At 35.9% G+C, this 19,391-nt stretch overlaps 1 protein-coding gene, 1 long non-coding RNA gene and 1 other non-coding gene across 30 annotated transcripts in view; 2 read left to right on the top strand and 1 right to left on the bottom strand.

Moving 5' to 3' along the window:
* Positions 1-19,391, top strand: part of SLC9A9 (solute carrier family 9 member A9) — a 654,466-nt gene that overhangs the window by 310,129 nt on the left and 324,946 nt on the right. The window lies entirely within an intron of this gene.
* The window catches only part of LOC112661232 (uncharacterized), a 70,641-nt gene that overhangs the window by 40,232 nt on the left and 11,018 nt on the right, over positions 1-19,391 (bottom strand). For 7 of the 18 annotated variants that reach the window (XR_004808401.2, XR_007405339.1, XR_003137531.3 and 4 more), the window contains exons 4-6: positions 14,474-14,614; positions 13,283-13,418; positions 9,536-9,567 (exon numbers count right to left, since the gene is read on the bottom strand). This is a non-coding gene — a long non-coding RNA (uncharacterized LOC112661232). Of the gene's footprint in view, positions 1-9,535; positions 9,568-9,761; positions 11,360-13,282; positions 13,419-14,473; positions 14,615-19,391 lie in introns of those variants that run through there. The other 11 variants (XR_003137524.3, XR_007405338.1, XR_003137525.3 and 8 more) reach the window with 4 other exon arrangements.
* Positions 15,102-15,208, top strand: LOC112661238 (U6 spliceosomal RNA). The gene has a single exon (XR_003137544.1). It is a non-coding gene; the product is annotated as a U6 spliceosomal RNA (small nuclear RNA).

Genomic DNA, 19,391 nt, shown 5'->3' with positions numbered 1-19,391 from the left:
GATTTTTATATAAATCATGACCTGAAACGTAATCTCAGATCATTTTTTCACCATGAGCTGCATTATAATTAATACAATGGATGTTATCTGAAAAATTTCACGGTAATTGTCAAGTTAGAAAGAATTTATCTAAACTTCTATGATAAGAGGAATGGCTGACTCTGTGCTCTTACCCATAAGAATCACTTACTTTTCCCCCAAATAAACTGATGTTCAGAGCAAAAAGACAATTCACTGCAGTGTGAGCTTTAGATCAACAATGAATACTTTTAAAAAGAATATTTATATTTAATACTGGCAATTCTAAATACTGTACCCTGATCATAGCACTTATCATGATTTGCAATTACATATTCACTTGTTTACTCATTCATTGTCTATTATGTTTTACTATTTTGTAAACTCCACGGCAACCGTGACCATGTCTGTTTTCCTCATTAACATGTCACCACTCAGCGCAGTTCCTTGCACTAGTAGATGCTCAGTATATATTTATAGAACAAATAATTTATAGAGATCAGATGAGCTACCAAGATTGATTAGTGATTGTCCATTAATTGATGAGTTGAGTGGACAGACTATTTATTTCTCAGTGTTTTCCCCCAATGTAGTCAGTTACATGTGAAGAATATTACCTTTTCCTTTGATAACATCACCAAAAAGTGACCTCTTTACATGCAGATGACCCAGAGGAAAACAAAAGTAGTCATGAATTTACTCAAAAGAGATTTAGTTAGTAAAATATTTGGAGTGAGTCTCCTCTGCTGCTAGCATTTGTGTCTATTTAAACCTTTTTGGCAAAAGAGAAGTACTTAACTGAGCTTTATTTATTTATCTATTTATTGCACAAGAAGTTTTGAATATAATAATCTCAGAGAAAATAAAATAGTTTGACAATGATATTTCAGACATATTTAAACATACTCTTTGGGCCTTATTAATGCCATCTATAATATGAGTGTTGACTAAATGCCTCTTATTTCATGTAATGTGACTGATACCACCAAGGTATGGTTCCGAAAACAATTTCACAGTTCAGAAAATGATTGGCCCAACAGAAATAATCAATTTAAGTGACTTAAATAGCTCTCTATATTCCATCTCACTAACAATGAGTATTGTTAGCAAATTATTATGGCATTTTCCCTATCCTTTTATCCTTCCAACCTTCCACCCCCATCCATCTGTTTAGGGAAATATCTTCTGCTCCCTAGTTTCTCACATTCTAAACAAGAGCATGCTACTTCTAAGAGATCATGAACAATGAGAAGGTAGTGTTTTCCTAAGAAATTAGTGTGTTGAAATGATTAACACATATCCCCAGGGTAGGATACAGACTACATTAAATTAAATAAATAAAATATATTAAATATAGATACATTAAATAAATAATGGCCTGTTCTCCTGGCAGCTCACAGTTTAATTGGAGAAGTAAATATTCTTCACCTGAGCTTGTGCATTACCATTTTCTACTATTTTCTTTTTAAATTTGAATATCTATTGAGCATTTACTATGTTATGTACTAAGTGATTTACATACACCATCACATTCAATCCTCCCAACAACACTATGTAATAGACATTTCTTATCCCTATTTAATTTAAGATGAGACAACTAAGGGTCAGGAAGGTTAAGATATTTGCCCAAGACTCCTCAGCCAGAAAATGGCAGAACTTAGTAAAAGAGCCACTGCTCAGATATTTGGTAAATTCGAAGCAAAATAATTAGAATAAATGTCAAAAGCAAGAGGTCCTACAAGAGAAGGATCTTTGTGCAAATGAACACAAGGGATCATGTCATGATTTCCAGACATAGGGGTCACTAAGAAGAAGAAGGGTTCCCCTCAGTCTCATTGCTGTTCCATGGCCAAGGTACAGCTGTGACAAGGGATTCAGAGGGAAGAGCAGGAGGTGACCCAAAGACTGCCTGGATTGAAGCCCTATCTCTCCCACTTCCTAACAATCCTGGACAAGTTACTTGACTTATTTGACCTGCATTGCTGTCATCAACAAAATATAGAAGCAACTTTTATGAAAACTTAATGAGGGGGCTCTTTGTTAATAGTAAAGCACCATGAACATGCTATTACTTGACTTCTTCTGTTAATGGGACCAGGGATACTGTGAAAGAAAAGATTATTCTTAGAAGTGCTTCACTTCACTTCTTTCTCAAGCTTCTGGCCATGTGGGTAGCCCTCCAGAGTCAGCTGGAGGATAGCAGAGATTAAGGAGGACTAGTTTATCCTCTTACCCAGAGCTATTGTCCTGGTAAAATAAGGATTTATATGCCTTTCCTCAGGATTGACACAGCATGACACCCCAAGATGAATTTTTATCTGGGACAATGCAAAATGTTGTACACGTGCATTACACTAAATAAAAGGTTCTGCAAAGATTTTAATATTTGAATGCTGTGCATGGAAAATATCTGTGCATTATGTATAAAATGCAAATTTTTGCTAATTTGAAAATCCCGTTTTCATCAGACAAGCATAATGGTTCTGGTTTGCTTCGAGTTAGCTTCCTTTCTAAATATTAGTTCCTGTTTGGAAATGTGTTTTCTCTCTCTCTTTTTTCTTCATACACAAACAAAATTACTCTGCTTAGAGTGTTGATCACAAGTTCTCTCAAATACTGAGTATTCTCTGGGACTTTGCTTTAGAAACTGTAATCTTTAGAGTGACAACATTTTCTACATTTCCTTTTTAACCTCCTTGCTTTTCCTCTTGTCTTCCAGTTACTCCTTGTGGACATTCTTCAACATCTCTCTATAACATTAATAAAATATAGTGCTCAGAAAACTGCCTCAGCAACTCTGATGAATGGGTTAGATAGAGGTTCGTGAGTTGTTGAGGTAACATTCTTTCTTTCCTGTAGAGATTCTTTTCACTGTTATGATGGACTTGGCTGGGGGAGGCTATCACAATTTTAAAAATGCAGGATAGCATGCTATGGGTCCCTTTGATGTGATGCACCATAGAAACTGCCATTTCTCTCAGAAGAGAGAAAACCCATGTGTCTTTCATTCTCCATTTTAAGAACATTGGGACAATATCTATAGAAAATTCTATTTACTTGGGTTTCTTTTCTGTCAAATAATTGTTTTGAGATTATCGCTCTGTTTATAAGTGAAAGTAGCATTTCAATTCTTTTTTTTTTCTTTTTTGCATTTCAATTCTTTATAGTGATATTCCCCACTATTAGATGGGAATAGATCCTCATTGCAAGGCTCTGAAGGATCCTTCCAGCAGGAAAGAAATGATCAGGGAAGCTGAGCAGATTGGTATGCCTCCTCTTACAGTGCCAGGTTGGTCCTTAGGCAGCCTCTCTCCCACCATCAGAGACACCATTGGTTTTAGACACAGAATTATGAAACAGTGAGAAGAAGCACATGGATTCAGTACTGTCTTGAGCCCCTGTGAGCTCTCTGTATCTATCTACTAACTTTCCAAATCTGGGATGCACATTGGATCTCATGGTCCTTGACAAAGTTATTTCTCCATTTAACCACCCCGATGTTCTGCTTCTATCTGTTATGCAAGATCATGGCCTCTGCCTTCATGCTTTTTATAGTCTCTTCCAGAGCTTCTCTGCCCCACTTCAACATTTATCATTTCTGAAGTTCCTGATGCATAAGCCGTCTTGATGCAGGTTGATGAGTAGGCCACACAAAATAGGGCCTGCACCTTCTTGACTTTAGGACACTGTTGAAAAGATCCAAGTGGGTTCAGGAAATGGTAGGTGTTAATGCCCTTTCCACACCATTCCAGCATGAACAGTAGTAGTAGCTGGCTTTTGTCAATCTAATATCTCCTGCTCGTAGCTCGGTCCCAGCTATGCTCATGGCAGCCATGTAAATATTCCTAATATTCATTTCTTCTTTGCCTTACCTCTGACACTAAGTTAAGACCTTTCTCAATCTTTTCCTGGACTTCTTCAGCAAAATGAAGCCCATGGACCATCAGTTTATAATTTGCCCCTCGGCCTCTATCCACTCTAACCCAAAGTTCTGTAATTTTTTCCCTATAAATCATCAGATGATAAATATTTTAGATTTTACAAGCCCATATGGTCCGTGGCAACTATTTAACTCTGTCATTGTACTAAAAAAGCAGCCAAACACTCCATGCAAACAGATGAACATGGCTACATTCCAATAAAACTTTATTTATAAAAAATAGGTAGTAGGCTAGATTGGGTACATGAGCTGGCTGTAGTTTGCTGACTACTGCCTAATTAAACTAAGGTATCTGATATTTCTCTACAGACTCTGTGTGATGATAAATTCTCTTTCTTTGCCTGAAATGCCATTTCCTCCTTCACCTACCCGGCTGGCTTCTAGGCATCCCATCAAAACTGAACTCAAGAACACCTGCCTCTATACTGGATTCTTTCTAAATTCCATCTGCATTAGAGGTCCTCTGAGCTCCCATTTTTCCTTGAACACTCTTTCTACCACACTGAACTTTCTGTGTTGTCTTATTTCTGTCTCTCTAACTAGATCATGATTAGGCAAGCATTTATCTAATACCTAATTTATTGAACAAAATGGAGTAATTGATATGATAGAAAAGTAAAAAGTTAGATATCTAATTCAACAATGACAAATTATGAGATTTCTTTTCTTAATCCGTAGTTAGGAGAGGCTTTATCGGAGGTGTTACAAAGTGTTGTTAGGAGCAGAAGCCAGGAGGAACTGTCAGCCTCCTGAGCCTGGAGTTGGGAAAACAGAGGCAGAGATCTGTGCTTAGCTCTGCTAGTAACCAGTAAGTGTCTGGGTCAACTCTGAAACCTCCTGGGCTTCAGTAAAGTCAGCTCAATATATTGATCCATAAATATCCTTTCTATCTCTAAAAGTTTCTGGGAAATTTTCTCAATATTTTAAATCAGGATAGAATGAATATAATTTAACACTATTTAATGCCATAATCCAGTAATAACTTCAGAAATTATTGGGGAACACACAGAACCATTTTTGTCTTCATTCAATGTCTCCAGATTATTCATTTGGTGGGGGGCAAGTGTTTTTTTAAAATAGCTTTCTATTCTCCTAAATTTTCAATTCTAAGTTTTTGCACTTCTGGAAGTCTCTCAGATCTTTCAATTTCACTATTTCTAATATGTTTTACATCATAAAACCAGGTAGTCAACTTTTCTAAAAATCTTAGAATTCTGTAGAGGGTAAGGGTGAAAGGAAGCAGAACACTGTACTGAAAAGAAAACAAACTTTTGTCAAATAAAGATTCAGTTTCTACTTCTGTCATTCACAGTGTGCACCTTTGGGGAAGATACCTTCCAAACAGGTTTTCCTCATCTATAAAATGGCGATAATTATACATACCTCACACAATGTATAATTATACATAACTCACACAGTTGTTATGAAGGTCAACAATCATATATTGTTTACAGCACCTAATACATAGTAAAAACTCAGCAAATGATGCCTCCTACATTTATTTTACTATTTTTATTGGTTCTGAGGTATTCCTGTGGTCATTTTAATGTGTGGACTTAAGCTTTCACAGCCTTTTTTTTTTTTTTTTTTTTTAAGATTTCAAATGTGTGGGCTCACAGCTGTCCTCTGAAAAGCTCAGATTGGTATAGTCAGATAGTACCTGTGAGAACACCAATACCCCAAATGACATGTAAAAGGATTCCATAAATGTGGAATCTGAATTGATAGATCTACCACTCACCACAACAGTGGAAAGTTTCCAATGTCCTAACTATGGTTTATATCTTTTTCATTCTAATAAAGAGACCCCCCCCCAAAAAAGAAAACCACCTTTAATCGCCCTAGATCCCTATTGAATGCCATGTGAGCAAAGACATGATCCAATTATAGCACATTCGGAGAGCAATTTCTCCTCATTTTATTAGGCAATCAGTAAGATGTACTCTATTGTCTGTTGGAGGACTATGAATTAAAGTGCCCAGAATCAGAAGAGAGCTCTGCACAGTCTATTTTCTCCCAAGCTGGAAGTATATCTGAATGTGCTTTGTGGCTCATTAGAAGAGAGAGGCAGAAATGATTGAGAGCCAGAAAGACTGATCAAAGAACTAAATATACAGCTTACCAAATGACGCGTAGCAAGGGTGAGAGGGGAAAATGGGATCAGAAATTGATACAGGCATACCACAGAAGAGTAAAGGAGCTTGTTTAGAGAGCTAACCAGAAGCAGGACCATGAAATTGAGCCCAGGAAATACTAATCTTAACCCTCAGAGATGGTGTACTCATCATATGGTTTGTTGAAGACTCGCATAGGAAACAAAGGAAGAACCCACACTCAGTCAAGCAAAGCAACTGATTGCTGCTCTGGAGCAGGTGGGCAATCGAAAAACACACACACAGGTTATGCTTAGAACCTATAGGAAAAGAATTATAAAATTTTAATAGAGGAGGGATATACTATATTCTTGCTTAGGAAAAGTCAATATTAAAAATGCTACTTCTCCACAAATTAATTTTTAAAATGTAATGTGGTTCCCCAAAACAATAGGACCACTCTTTTTCTAAAATTGGATAAAATTATTGACAGTTCATATGGAAAAATACATGAGTTACAATAATGTCTAAAGCAATCCTGAAAAGAACAGATTAATAGAATGATACAATTACTATAATTATTGCAATGTGGTACCAGGTCAGGAACAGGTCAAAAAAACAAGATAGAACACTCAGAAGCAAACACATGTGTGTCTCAGACATGCATGCACATGTATTAGATGTTTAAAGTAGATTACAGTTCAGTAAAAGGAGATAAAATTGGGCCGTGTTGCTGGCTAATTATGAAAAAAACAAAAGAGAAAGTATGTTACAACTCTACCATCATAACTTACACATGAAAACAAATTCCAGATATTTTAAAATGTAAAAAAAATAAAATAAAATACATAAAATCACCAATTACTACTACTGAATACTACTCAGTAGCACTTAATAAATATTTGTGAAGTGGTGGTCATAAAATACGATTTAAAGAAATGATTTTATTGCAAAATTTGAGATTTTCTCATTTATATTCTAAAGACCCTGGTTGCTAGGGCTTGAAACATGCTGAAATTACCGAATATTTCACAAATTTTGCAGGACTCTGTAGTTAATTTTCTTTTTGGTATTATCTACGGCTGCCAGAAAATTAATCATTTGCTATTGGTATTTGGAATTCCTTTTCTATACTTTTCAATTCTAAGGTGGTTTTTGAAAAGAAAGAAAGGAAAAAAAAAAAAAAAAAGAAAAGCATACCTCAGACCCCCCTGAGTTAAACATTAATCATGTGACTCTGACCACAGCACAGCATTTGGGAGGAAGGTAATTGATCACAGTCAAAGCAGCTTGCCATAAGAAAATGTTTTGTATCTTTTCAGTAGTTCCTGGAGTCAAGGAATCAAACTGAGAGGAGAATACAAGCAGTATATTATTGGGAGGCTATTGCAATCAGCACAGCTGTTTCCAAATTGTTTGTCACATATTTCAGCCCCCGCTGTTTTCTTGTTTTTCTTTTTTTTACATTAGGGGGAAAAAATCCATATTGTTCGGATTTAGCTTTCTTAAAGTGCTTCAGGTTTCTAAGGCAGTTCTTTAAGTAAGTTGCTACTGAGGTAATTCCTTTTGTTTATGTGTAATATGCAAATCGAAATAACAGTACTCCCCTCTATGTGGCAGGCTGGAACGTTTCAGTGAGAGGTGTCATAGAGTTTGCCCTCAGGGAAGTATGAAAATATAACTTGGTGCAAATCAGCTGGGAACTCCCGTGTGTGTCATTTCAAATCAGCTCACACTAGTTACAGGTATTTTGGTCTGTTTTGCTATAAACAAAAGGATACCATGAAATGGAGGTTTGACAAACACTCAGTTCTATTGGGGAACCTTGACATCACCTCAAAAAAAGCAATTATTTGCCTCTACTTTCTTTTTAAAAAAAAAATAATTTATTTATTTAGAGAGGGAGAGACAAATAGCACACGCAAGGGGAGAGACAGAGAGAGAAGGAGAGAGAATCCCAAGCAGACTCCACCTTGAGCTCTGTGTCCCATGGCTCTGACTGAGGTCGTGACCTGAGCTGAAACTGAGTTGGATGCTTAACTGACTGAGCCACCGAGGAACCCCTAACTTTGCTTTCAACTGGGCATCCATATTGGTGGCCTGGCATCCTAACTGCCAGGTTCCTCTTGCAAACCTGTCAGAGCACTAGGGCACCACTCTGAAGGTCAGTGTGACTTAATGCCAAGCCAGCTCCTTGCTAGCCATGAAAGATTATCCATGAGTAAGAGATTGTCTGAAGGCAATGGGATCGCACACGATTTGGCTCTACTTGGAGGGCAATATTCCACTTCAATGGGCTGCATTCAAACAAACTCACATGGGTTCAGAGTTTGAAACTTTGAAACAGGCTACATGCAAATTTTAACTGTTTTCTGTCATATACAGTGATATCTACTTCATCAGCAATCTTGATGCTGCCGATGGCAATCACTGTCTATGTGGAGACAAGGCCAGTGCAACTCTGAAGTGACCTAACCCATGTGGGGCAGACTGGGATGCTGTCTTGAATAAAGGCCAGCACTCACTGTCTTTTAGATGCTTCTAACATTGATGATTAACCCAAATCAGCTTAAGAGTACCCCATGCTTTAATCTCTAATTGCTTCACATTGACCTCTATGTCATTGTCCTTGACCTCTTGATTTTCCTTCCAAGATACATTCTAAGTTAAGCTACTGTGTATTTTTTGGGTTATGCTCCCAGGCCCTAGAATACTTCCTAGTCACCTTATAGAAAAAGATCTAATTTTAAGGCAACTTTGCAGACTAATTGGGTGCAAAGTGATCCGTCAAAAATTCTTTCCATAGATGAATATTCCATTCTGAGGGTTTTTTTTTTTTTCATGTACCATTTTGATTTTTGAGGTGCCACAGATCAGGTTTATACTGCTTTGTTTTCTTCTCTGAGTATCTTTTTGGTTTTTTGCTGTTTCCTCCACCCACTCACACCTCCATTCCCAGAATACAAGGGAAATTAAATGTTCAAAATGTATATTCATTTGAAAAAAAATCTAAATAATCAACATTTAGGATTGTGCCCAATACTCCTGATTGGAAAGGTTTTTAATGGATTGAAGATAAAAATTGATTAAAAATGAATGTTTCTCTCCACTATGTCATGATTTGGTAACCTTTTATATAAAGGATATGGGGTGGTATAAGAGGAGAACATAGAACAAACGTAATAGCCAGAGATTAGTTAGCTGAAGTTAACTAAGGGTTAAATTAAATTTTATAAATTAAAGAAAAAATATCGAAAGACCCAAGTCTGAAAAATTTTAGTACTTGTCCTTGTTTGTATTTTTATTGCTGTCCCACCTTTAAATTAATTGGTGCACTTTAGAAAACAATAAATTGTAGACAAGCAAAAATAAGTACACTAGAACCCCTGCCATGATCCAACCTACTCAAAGACAGCCACTATTATATATATACCATTTCTTTTGCTCATACATATACATAATATATACATATAAACAGGCATACCTCAGAGATATTGTGTGTTTGCTTCCAGACCTCTGTAATAAAGCAGATATTGCAATAGAGTGAATATTACAAGAAAGTAAGTCAAATGAATTTTTGGTTTCCCAGTGCATGTAGAAGTTATGTTTATACTATATATGGTAGCCTATTAAGTATATAATAGCATTATGTCTAAAAAATGTACATACTGTAATTTTAAAAATACTTTATTGTTAAAAGATCCTAACCATCATCCGAGCTTTCAACAAGTCATAATGAGGGGTCATGTGTCGATGTTGATGGCTGCTGACCGATCGGGTTGCTTGATGATTGGGTGGCTGTGGCAATTTCTTAAGATGACAATGAAGTGTGCTGCATCAATTGACTCTTCCTTTCACAGTGATTTCTTTGTAGCTGCTTTATAGCATTTTGCCCACTGTAGAACCTCTTTCAAAATTGGAGTTAATCCTCTCAAACCCTGCTGCTACTCTATCGAGCAAGTTTATGTAATATTTTACATCCTTTGTTGTCATTTCAGTAATCTTTGCAGCATCTTCCCCAGGGGTAGATTCCATCTCAAGAAAGCTCCTTTTTTGCTCATCCGTAAGAAGCAACTCCTTATCTGTTAGTTCAATCATGAGATCGCAGCGATTCAGTCGCATCTTCAGGCTCCACTTTTAACTCTAGTTCTCTTGCTATTTCCACCACATCTGTATCTCCTCCACTGAAGAAGTCTTGAACCCCTTAAAATCATCAGTGAGGCTTGGAATCCACTTCTTCCAAACTTCTGTTAATGTTCTATTTTGACCTCTTGCAATGAATCATGACTATTAGTGGCATCTAAGATGATGAGTCCTTTCCAGAAAGCATTCAACTTACTTTGCCCAGATCCATCAGAGGAATCACACTATCTGTAACAGCTATAGCCTTATGAAATGTATTTCTTAAATAAAAAGACTTGAAAGTTGAAATTACTCCTTGATTCATGGGCTACAAAATGGATGTTGTGTTGGCAAGCATGAAAACAATAGTAATTTTGTTTTATTTCTCCATCAGAGCTCTTGGGTGACCAGGCACATTGTCAATAAGCAGTAATATTTTGAAAGGAATATTTATTTCTGAACAATAGATCTCAACAGTGGGCTTAAAATATTCAGTAAGCCATGTTATGAACAGATGTGCTATCATCTAGGCTTTGTTGTTCCATGTATAGAGCACAAGCAGAGTAGATTTAGCATCATTCTTAAGAGTCCTAGGACTTTTTTAATGGTAAGTGAGCATTAGGTTAAACTTAAAGTCATCAGCTGCATTACCCCCTGATAAGAAGTTCAGGTTCTCTTTTGAAGCTTTGAGACCAGACATTGACTTCCCCTCTCTAGCTATGAAAGTCCTAGATGGCATCTTCCAGTTGAAGCTGTTTTGTCTATGTTGCAAATCTGTTGTTTTGTGTAGCCAGCTTCATTAATTATCTTAGTTAGATCCTCTGCGTAGTTTGCTGAAGCTTCTACATCAGCACTTGTTGCTTCACATTTTACTTTTATGTGACCGAGACAGCTTCTTTCTTCAAACCTCATGAACCAACCTCTGCTGGCTTCAAACTTTTCTTTTGAAAATAGGTTCCTCACCTCTTTTAGCCATCATAGAGTTGAGCAGAGTTAGGGCCTTGCTCTGGAGTAGGATTTGGCATAAGAAAATGTTGCGACTGGTTTGATCTTCTATCCAGACCACTAAAACTTTCTCCATTTCAGCAATATAGTTTCCTATATTTGTTTTCTTATCCTTCATGTGTTCACTGGAGTAGCACTTTTAATTTCCTTCAAGAAATTTTCCTTCGCATTCACAACTTGGCTGTTTGGCACAAGAGACCTAGCATTCAGCCTATCTCAGCTTTCAAAATGCCTTCCTCATTAAGATTAGTCATTTCTAGCTTTTGACTTAAAGTGAGAGACATGCAACCCTCCCCTTCACATGAACATTTAGAGACCATTGTAGGATTATTAATTATCCTAATTCTAATATTGTTGTGTCTTAAGGAATAGGGAGGCCCAAGGAGAAGGTAAGAGGCAGGGTGAAGGCTGGTTTGTGGAACATTCAGAATACAAACAACATCTATCAAGTAATTTCTCCATCTTATATGAGTATAGCTCATGTGACCCCCCAAAACAATTACAATAGTAACCTCAAAGACACTGATCAGGGATGCCTGGGTGGCTCAGCAGTTAAGCATCTGCCTTTGGCCCAGAGCGTGATCCTGGATCCCAGGATCCAGTCCCACATCAGGCTCCCTGCATGGAGCCTGCTTCTCCCTCTGCCTGTGTCTCTGCTTCTCTCTCTGTGTGTCTCTCATGAATAAATAAGAAAAATCTTAAAAAAAAAAACAAAACAAAACACAAAGACACTGATCACAGACCACCATAACAAATATAATATTAATGAAAAAGTTTGAAATATTGGAAGAATTACCAAAATGTGACACAGAGACCCAGAGTAAACAAATGCTGTTGGAAAATTGGTGCCAATAAACATGTTGGAAATAGGGTTGCTATAAACCTTCACTTAGTAAAAAAAAAAAAAAAAAAGTACAATATCTTCAAAGTATAATAAAGTGAATCACAATAAATCAAGCATGTCTCTACCTTATTTAGAGATTGTATCATACCATACAAAGTGTTTGAAAATATTTAACCAATCATCTTTGGTGGGATATTAGTTTTATTTTACTACATGTTGGCAAATTTTCACTACTACAAAGAGGAACAATAATAATTAGTAAAAATAGAAATCGAAAACTCAAGAGAAAGGCAAGAAAATTATTCTGGAAATTGACAAAAATATCCAAAAGCTAAACATTATAAATCAGATTCACTGAACACCCAAGCTACCTATTCATAAAAAAAAAATGTGTTGATGATAATTATATTCTTCTGACTAAATAATCTTATTTAACAAATTGCTTGTACCACCCAGTCCCTTTATTAGGTCCCAATAAAGATTTTGCTGCAAGTATGTGGTTCTTGTGAGAAAAGACCACTTTCTGAGCCCCAGGTGTTCTACATTTAACATACTTCAGATCTACTTCTTGCCCCTTCAACCTGCTATTCTTCTACCAACCTTTTCCTCCAGATGTTAATTTATAGGAATACTCAAATCATTGCTTATAAATTAACTTTTGCACAATCAACCAGACTTTAACATAACACTTAATTGTTCCTACCTTTATCTTCTTAATCTTTTTACTAATTTCAGATAAATTATCTTTCTTTCTTGACTTGGGGCTAGATTCCAGGACCCTGAGATCATGACCTGAGCCGAAGGAAGATACTTAACCAACTGAGCCACCCAGGAGCTCCCTCTTTCCTCCTTCTTAAGCAGTATTTTGGCTTGCCTCTACTATCTACTTTACTGTTAATATGTTTTTCTTCCATCACCAAAACTAGCAAATGAATTGTGTTACTCTGCTTTCTTATATCCCTCTTTAACCCCTATAAACTGGCTTCTTTCCCTTGACTTAACCAAACCTGCTTCTTCATTTCTTTTTTTTTTTTTTTTTTGCCATTTCTTTTATTCTATTCAAACTGCCCTTTCCAAGAACTCAGCCTTTTTTCTTCTCTGAAACATCAAAAACTGTTCAACTACCTACCTGTGAGAGCTCTCCTCTCTTCCATCCATTCCTTTCCCTGCTCTAATCTAGCTTTCTGTCTTTCCCTAAACCCTTGCTATGTTGTCTTACTACTTCTCTTTCTCCTGATCACCTTACGAATGTATCCCTACCTTTGTTTCTCTCTTGGCACTTTTGCCCTTCGGCAAGTTGTCTGTTCTCATAGTTTCACATCCACTCCCTGTTTCATGAATATAGGTTTCTGGATGAATATAGGTTTCATGAATATACTTTCTTGAATGTAAGTTTCTGCAAAGGGAACGTAAGGATCAATTATTTTGAGATACTGCATGGTGAATATAGCTTTATTCTCCTCTCATGCTTAGGATGATACTTTGGCTGGCTATAGAATTTTAGGTTAGAAATCGGGTTACTTCAAATATTTCAATACATGTTTCCTTGTCTTCCAGCTTTCAGTGCTGCTTTCAAAAATCCAATGCTGTATGACTCTGATACCTTTGTATGTGATTTATTTTTTATATTTCAAGGAATTATTTAAATTTTCCTTCATATTCCTTTTGTTTCAAAATGCCACAGTAATGTGCCCAGTATAATGTTCTTTTCTATTCACTGTGCTTTATATTTGGTGAGCCCCACAATTTAGAAATTTATACCCTGCAGTCTTGGAAATTTTCTCATGCCGTTTGTCTGATCATCTCATTTTCTCCTTTTTAATTCTTCACCTATATCTATCTAAGTATCTATCTATCATCTGCCTATTAATATAAACATTTTCTGGAAAATTTACTCAACTTTATATTCCAATTTTGAAAATTTCATTTCAACTCTTGCATTTTGTTATTTCTAAAAGCCCCTTCTTGTTTTTAGGTTGTTTCTTTTTCTAGGATCCTATTCTTATTTCATGAATACAATATCTTCTCTTGCCTCAGAATATTGATAATAGGTTTCAGGATATTTTTTTTAGTGCCTTAAATTTTGTCTGTTTTCTGCAAGTTCTTTTTTTCTGTCTTTTCATTCTGTTCTCTGTTTCTCCTCACCCCATTAGAAAGGCTTAACTGAATATCCATATTTAAGAGAAAGGGAAGGGGGGAGGCCTCAGAAGGCACAGGAAATGAGTTAGGGGCAGGTTCTGAGCTTGTCAACCAGTGAGCCTCATTGAAGGATAATTGGGGAAACTGGTGTTTATTTGGTAGCACCTCCAAATTTAAGTATCTGTGAACCAGTTTCTCCAAATAATTCCTGTACTAGGAGGTATAAGCCAATTACCAATATTCTGGCAGACCTATATGGAAAAGGGTTTGGAGGTTCTCACAGTTTATTACATGGACTTTTGCTTAACCTACCTCTGTATGCCTCTCTTCCTCTCCTCTGTACCTATTGTCCCCGGTCCAGAACATTCCTCAATCAGTCTCCGAAGAAAGAAAATCCTCATGATGTGGGGTATGTGATAATGGCAGGCTGCTCAGAGAAACAGATCAAATATCCTAAATTTAACAAAACAGTGTTGAAGTTTAGAAACATAAATATTCAAAAGTAATGGGTAAAATTATAAAAGTCCTGATTAATGCTGAGGAATCGGCTCTACCAGATACTAAAATGTACTTTGAAGCTCTAGCCATCAAAGTTTGGTGCTTGTGAAGGAAAAGGCTGACAGCTTCATGGAAGATTGAGTCACAAAAAACTCCAAATGACACATGTGGGTATTTTGAATATCCTAAAAGTGTTTTTTTTTTTTTATCTTGTAGAGAAAAGATGAATTATAACAGGATATTCATTGCAATGTTATTTATGAAAGCAAAAAATTAAAAACAATCTAAGTGTTCACCAATATGAAACTTGTTTAATACACATGATAACTTCATACAACACTTGCAGCTGTTCAAAAGAATGAAATAATTCTGTGTGAGCTGATTAGGAAGAGATCCAATACATGACTTAAGAAGCAATTTGCTGACTAATATGTATGGTATTGTGCTCGCTTCGGCAGCGCATATACTAAAATTGGAACGATACAGAGAAGATTAGAATGGCCCCTGCGCATGGATGACACGCAAATTCGTGAAGTGTTCCATATTTTTTTTTGTATGTTGCAAAAAAAAAACAACAACAATATGTATGGTATTATCTCACATTTGTTCTGAAAGAGAGCGTATCTATTTGCTGATCTAAGCATGAAAGATCTAGAAGCATAAGAAATACTAATAGTACCCCAGGGAATGGGAATCCGGGATTGGGAATGGAGGGGAAGAGTCTTTCACTTTTCACTTTATACCCTCTGAACTCTTAGATTTTTTCTTCACTTTTTTTCCCAGGAGAATATATATCTGTATAGCTAAACTTTTGTTAAACATTAATAACTACAACATTGCTAGCTTGCCATCCAAATACTAGATTGTGAAATAGTTTTTAAATGTAATTGAAAAAATATTGATCCTAGGCTGGCCTACCCTATAGCAAATTGGCCCATGAGCTGGGATTTATTTCTTCAGGCTTGTTATCATACTATATCTTTGCCCTCAACAACTCCAGCTGCCAATCATCATGTTTCCTTGCTTGCTTTCTTTAGAGCCAGACATCTAAAGTTCTTAGATCACTCTCTCCAGAATTTTTATTTACTTACCTTGCTGCAACATAAGAGTTACCCAGATATCTGTTCTCCTCAATCATTTGCTACAGTTGCAACAGATCTGTATACAAAACAGTCTTACAAAGAATAGACTGATCTTCACCCCTCCCTGCTTTAACTCACTGGAGTGGGGAAATAGATCACAGTACCCACAAACTACACAACAAACTAGGATCCATCTAGGAAACTAGAGAATTTACATAATTTCACATTTCTTTTCTTCTAGAGAAAACTTTTTAAATGATTCAACTACATACAAATAGATGGCAAATAAAACATATTCATTACCCAGATCATTTTAAAAGATTGATATTATTTCAGAACCGTTTTATAGGAATAAAAATACAGCTGCTATTGTGGTCTTCTTATTTACTTCTTTCTCTAACTCTCTTCTCCCTGAGGGTAACCACAACCCTAAAGTCAGTATGTGTTTTTCCTGACCCTTTTTATATGCCCTACATCTGTATGTACCTATAAACAATATACAACACATTTCTGTGTTTTAAACAATTTACATAAATGGTACTATGTTGTACCTTCTTGTTTCAATTAGATTGCATTCAGCTATAAGTAACAACAACAACAACAACAAAAACAACAAAAAACCCTCTACCAAGCATTAAACAATTGTTATTTGTCTCACATAAGAGAAATCTAGGGAAAGGTGGCTCAGTGGTGATTGAGTGGCATAGTCATGTCATCAGAAATGGTAGTGACATTATCTATAATTCTGTTGCACTATCCTAGTGTGTGGCTTTCTATCTACTGGCTACAAGTTGGCTACCAAACCTTAGGAGCTCACATTCCAGAAAAGAAAAAGAGGGGAGTCAATGGCAGAAAGTCTTCTCCTTATTTTGTTTTTTTTCTTTGAGAAGGGAAATCACGCAAAGATTTTAGTACATCTCATTTGCTAGAACTGATGCACCATTTGCTGTAAGAGAGGACAAGATACTGAGTATTTTAGCTTTTCTGCTTCCTTAGTACAGAAAATCACTGTGAAAAGGGGGTTATTAGTGACTTTTAGGTTATTAGTCATGATGTCTTCTATTTTATTCTTTTACAACTTCCTTTTTCCATTTGCCATTATTTTTTTTACAACTCAGCCATATTGGTAATTCTAGATATAATCCATTCATGTTAATTGCTCTGTAATATTTTATTATATAAATATATCCATTTATTTGTGCATTGTTGTGCCCAAGATTGCAAATCCTAGAGCAAGGAGCTGACACCGATGCAAACACAGGAGGGTTTATTTACAAGCTCGAGCTTGGGTTCAAGTATACCCTACACAGCGGAGCAGGGACTTGGACCCTGAGGCTAAGAGGCTAGAAGTTTTTTATAGGGGGCCGTGGCCAATGAGATTGTAACACACACAGAAAGTTGCACAGTCATGTCGGTCCACACGCAGGTGGCCAGTTGAATTACATTTTACCCTATAGTATCCATTTGAACTGGCCTATTACTTTGGTCAGAATTGGCACCCAGTTTTGGCGGGCACAAGGCGGGGTTACTTTGTTATGAGCCGATTTCCAGTAAGGGTGTGCCCAGCGGCTTGCCTAGGGTGGGGCAGCGCCTTAAGCAATAAGCAGGTCATGTGGGGATGATACAGGAGGTGGCAGGTGCAGCACAAAATGGAGTTAGTCCTGCTCTGCTTGTCCAGGGGTAGGGGATTTTTGTTAAATTTCCTGGGTCGCACATGCATCTTCCTGTTGATGGATCTTTAACTTGTTGCCACATATTCACTGTTACAAAAATGCCATGTGAGTATCCTTGTATATATCTCTTTGTGCTCGTGTGAGAATTTTATGTGTAATACATATTACATAATAGTATACTATACAATAAATGCATTATACAACATATCTTTATGTTTAGTATATTTATATTTATTTTATATTTAGTATATTGTATATTACATATATATTAAGGGGTGCCTGGGTGGCTCATTTGGATGAGCATCTGACTCTCAGTTTAGGCTCAGGTCATGATCTCAGGGTCATGAAATCAAGCCCCATGTCCAGCTTTGTGCTCAGTGGAAAGTCTGCTTGAGATTATTTCTTCCCCTCCCCCTGCAAGTTCTCTTCTCTCTCTTTCTCTCTCTCTGTCTCAAATAAATAAATAAATAGATAAATAAATAAATAGTATAAATCATTTATATATATAGTAGAATAGAATGATAGGTAACATTATTTTCATCTCTGATCTCACACACAAACATACACACGTATCTTATTTTGTGCTTTCAGTGTAAATACTTTTTCAATGCATTTTGTTTTTGCCTTTTCTGCTTTCATTTAGACTATGGAGTTCTTGCTATCCCTTTGTTGATGTTATTCTACCACCATGAAGTGATTCATTTTAGTTCCTTTTATTGTTTTAGTCAATATCCTTAAATTCTAAATGCATAATTCACATAACATACATAATCAACAAAGTCCAAAATAAATCAATGTCTCTGGCATCATCCTTCCTAATTCTGAGAAATTAAAATGCTTTAACTCTTCCATCATTCCTTCCATCATTCATGTCATTAATCATCTAGTATTTTAGTTCCACCTCATTTTAACCATTCAATGATCACAATTATTTTTACAATCAGTGCTTATTTTGGTTTATCTTATGTTTAATATTTTCTTTGCTTAGCATTGCATGTACCTACTCTTCCCTCTGTGTCCAGTTTTCTTCTTTCTGAAGCTTTTCTTTAATTATTCTTTTACTAAAGATATGTGATTAGTAAATTATCTCAATAGTAGTAATTTAGTAGTAAATTACTGTGTTGCATCTTTTCAGTTTATTGTGCATGACTCTTAGCATTCTTTTATATTTTTCTTCTCTTTATTTGCCTGTGTTCTGGATCATTTCTTCCGATCCTGTTCTCTGATCTTCTTTTGAGCTGTGCTGATTTTTTTATTTTATTGTCTGTGGTTTACTTTCTAAATTTTGGTCTGGTTCTTTTTCATATTGGCTATGTTCTTTCATTATGTTTTATATTTACTTTTAAGATATTAGTAATCATTTTAAAAGTAGTTGTTTTTTTATGTCTTTTAGATTGTGCAGTTGTTTTTATTTCTTATCGTACTAGTTCTTTCTTTTAAATTTGTTTTTAATTTTATGCCTTCCCTTCATTGTGGTTACTATTTTTATATTATCGCATATATTTTTTATGTTTTGTGAAACAAAGTTATAATGAAAAGAGAGGGATATTGGTTTATATTGTACTTCAGTTCAGTTAAAGAAAACATACAAACACATCTTTTTGTGAGGCTTTTTCTTTTCTTTAATAGCGTCAGCTGGAGCTTGTCATTCTTGCTTTGAGTTTTCACTTTGTTTCTTACTCCTAGGGATTCCTATTCCTTTATTTTGAGTTCAGCTATGTGTTTAAAAGTTGTTATAATTTACATATAGATTTATATACACTAATACAGGAGGGAATTCTGCATTAGTTTAGTTCTATTGGTTTCTAGAACAATCTATTAATGACTTTCTGAAGACACTTAATTTGCTTAACACTGCTCTGTACTCCTGTCAGCACCTAATGATGTCATGAGGTCATTGAAAACAAATAGTGGTCTTAAAAGTGGTTTCTGTAAAAATTCCTTTAATATGTGCCAAAGATAATATCTGCTAATATG

Source organism: Canis lupus, chromosome 23 (assembly GCF_003254725.2).
Source record: "Canis lupus dingo isolate Sandy chromosome 23, ASM325472v2, whole genome shotgun sequence".
NCBI lineage: Eukaryota > Metazoa > Chordata > Mammalia > Carnivora > Canidae > Canis > Canis lupus.
This window is presented reverse-complemented; position numbering and strand designations above follow the sequence as displayed.